The following is a 2893-nucleotide window of genomic DNA, read 5'->3' on the forward strand; positions in this document are numbered from 1 at the left end:
CGATAAGCGTGAAAATTTTATCAGTAATTTTAGGAAAACAAAATATGACATGAACAAGAAAAATATGTAGGTCATGAATTTGTGGCTGTAACTAGTGATTGATTAAAGTTAAATCGCGTGTAGGACCCACCTATGGTTTAATTGACTCAAAAGTCCCAATTTCATGACACTTTCTCTCTCCATTTCCTTCTCCTTCCCGTGAAACAGCAGCCCCCCCCCGCTTTGGTGCCATTTTTGGTTTGATTTTCTTTTCTCCATAACTACATCATTTCTTAACCAAATCAAGTGATTTTTGTGTTGAAATTCAATGGAAATCACCTTCTAAACACATTGGTACCACTCTTGAGCCTTGAAACTCTCTCTTTGGTGAGATATTGGCCATTTACAGCCACGAAATTTTGGAGAAAAATGGTGTTCATGGAGTTGTTTGGAGCTCCAATGGTTTAGGATAGCTTGGAGGAGTCTTGTGCCAAGCTTTTGAGTAAGTTTCTTCACCATCTTAACGGTTTAATTCTTGGATTGAATTCATGAACCCTAAGGGGGAATTTGACGATTTGTGTTGTTAGAGAGCTCAATTTGAAAATGTGTATTAGATGATAATGTGTTAGAATGATGTATTAAAGCTAGAAATGCGATAAAATTTATTGGTGAAAATTGATGAATTTAACTTAGAAAAATTTGATGATCATGATTTTGGACTTGTGAATTTTGGTGTTGAGACTTGTTTGATAAATTGTGGCATGATGATATGATGATATAATAGGTTGTATGAGGGTTGGAATGATTAAAATTGAATGGAAATCCCTTGGAATGTCATAGGGCAAGATTCGAACCTTTGAGGAAAAATTGAGGAATTGATGTTGAAAAATGAATTGGATGATGATTTGTGTAGTTATATAGTGCTTAGATGGGTTGTGTTGTGATTGGCAAGTGTTTGAATCAATGGGAAAATTAAATTGTGTTTAGAGACCTAAATGAGCCCAAAGCGAAATATTTAGCAAAACGATGCTTAAAAGACGTAAAACGGCAAAACGACATTTGAAATGGCCTTATGGCAACCCAAGGATGGGTACTAAAATGAGAAAGAAAATTTAGAAAAATAAATCCCCAAATAACACATAGATGGCCGAACCTTCAAGGAGGAAGGAGGGATTTTGCGGTTTTCGCGTTCTGATGTAATTCGACGCGAAAATGACGAAACGGCACTTGAATTGGCCTCTTGACAACTTAATGAGGCATAATAAAATGGGAAAGAAAATTTAGAAAAATAAATCTCAAATTAACACTCATTTGGCCGAACCATCAAGGGAGGATAGGGAGATTTTGTGATTTTTGACGTTTTGACGTTATTTGACGCGTACTGATGGTTGTATGTGATTTTATAGGTTGCCGTACATCGACTTGAATCCCGAATCTTGATTCAGTGAGTTGCCATTGGTCTTGGACCAAGTGGATTGAGGCATTCTATTGTGTACCAAGTTGAGGGATAAGCTGCTGCGGAGCTTGTGAAAACAATACTTAAGGTAACCTCTTGGTACTGGGGCTTGTTCCCCTTTTCTGTTCCACCTTGCCAGTTGATGGCAACGGTAGGAAGTGTGTATGAATAGTATAGAACACATGAGCATGCATGCATTATTGCTATGGGTACTGCAGTACCGAGTCTCTGGCCAGTAGACAGTTTTATTAGCCTTCGGGCATTTTTGGACTTTCGCTGGATAGGTCTCCAGGAGGGAGTTCCAGTTTACTGCGTGTCATAGTGTGTGATCCGGGTAGGAGCACACTAGGAATGTCTTTGGCGTTTTGGTTGGTTTAGGCATCATGGTTGTGGTTTCTGTGAACACACCTTGGATGATACCCATAGGCTTATATATGCCCAGGGCGTACGTGGAATTGGGGTTACCATCCCGTATCGTCGTAGTTTGTTTCTTTATATTCCCCATTTCTCTAAATCCCTTGCTATATCCTGTTTTCAAAGTGGTTGTTTTATTCTATTGATATGCATCAAAGTGAACCATTGGGTGGAGTTTTCTCCAGGACCTCTTGGTTACTGAGATATATTCGTATATCTCACCCCGTCTCGGTGCATTTATTTCAGGATGTACCTGTAGCGTTGGAGCAGCGGGCAAGAGGCCCGCAGGGTGATAGAGGAACATTTTCAGTATTTGGCATATTGTTCATGTTGGCATGCCTAGGTCTAGCAGTTTGTATCATTTAAATTTATGTCTAAATTTGTAATTGGTGTTGTAATATTGTAAAAGGCAATTTGAAGTTAAAGTCGTAAGTTGTAATATTTAAGTGTATGTTGTAAATGTAAGAGAGGCATGATGTACCAAGATGGAAGGATTTTAGGCCTATGTTAGAGTTATGATTACATTATTATATTGTGAAACTACATGTGAATGGGACCTATGTGATTGAAACAAGTAAGAAATATAATGTGAGCTCTATTGTATAAACTGTGTATTAACTATAAACTGGATTGGGTTGTAAGTGCCCCAAAGCGTTGTTGGTCCTTGTGTGTGCCACCCATTGGATTATTACTGTATTATCATGTGTTTATTATGTACATTTGAGGTTTAAATGATCGTTTACAATTTTGGGATTATTGGAAAAACAAAGGAAACTCTGGCGAAATTTCTGTAGAATTGGCAGATTTTAGGCGAACTTCGGGAGAGCATATCTCCCTCCATAGAGGTCCAATAGGGACGTTCCATACGCCATTTTGAAGGTTGCGATGTCCTCTAACTTGTGTCAAAATTTAAGGAAAATCTGGGTTGATCTTCGGCCTGAAAAAAATAGAGAAACACGGACTGCCCATGTGCCCCTGCACCTGAGGCAGATTCTGGACCGGATTTGGGAAATTAATTCCCGCTTCGTTTCTCAGTCAAATTAA

The 2893-nt window shown here is 38.6% G+C and overlaps 1 long non-coding RNA gene across 1 annotated transcript; it reads left to right on the top strand.

The window, feature by feature from the left end:
• The first annotated feature begins 212 nt into the window (after positions 1–212).
• Positions 213–2255, top strand: LOC133314509 (uncharacterized). The gene is made up of 3 exons (XR_009751962.1): positions 213–481; positions 1386–1523; positions 2096–2255. It is a non-coding gene; the product is annotated as an uncharacterized LOC133314509 (long non-coding RNA).
• The last annotated feature ends 638 nt before the right edge of the window (positions 2256–2893 follow it).

Source organism: Gastrolobium bilobum, unplaced genomic scaffold (assembly GCF_033153095.1).
Source record: "Gastrolobium bilobum isolate Gb01-03AN ecotype WA unplaced genomic scaffold, APGP_CSIRO_Gbil_v1 utg82694, whole genome shotgun sequence".
NCBI lineage: Eukaryota > Viridiplantae > Streptophyta > Magnoliopsida > Fabales > Fabaceae > Gastrolobium > Gastrolobium bilobum.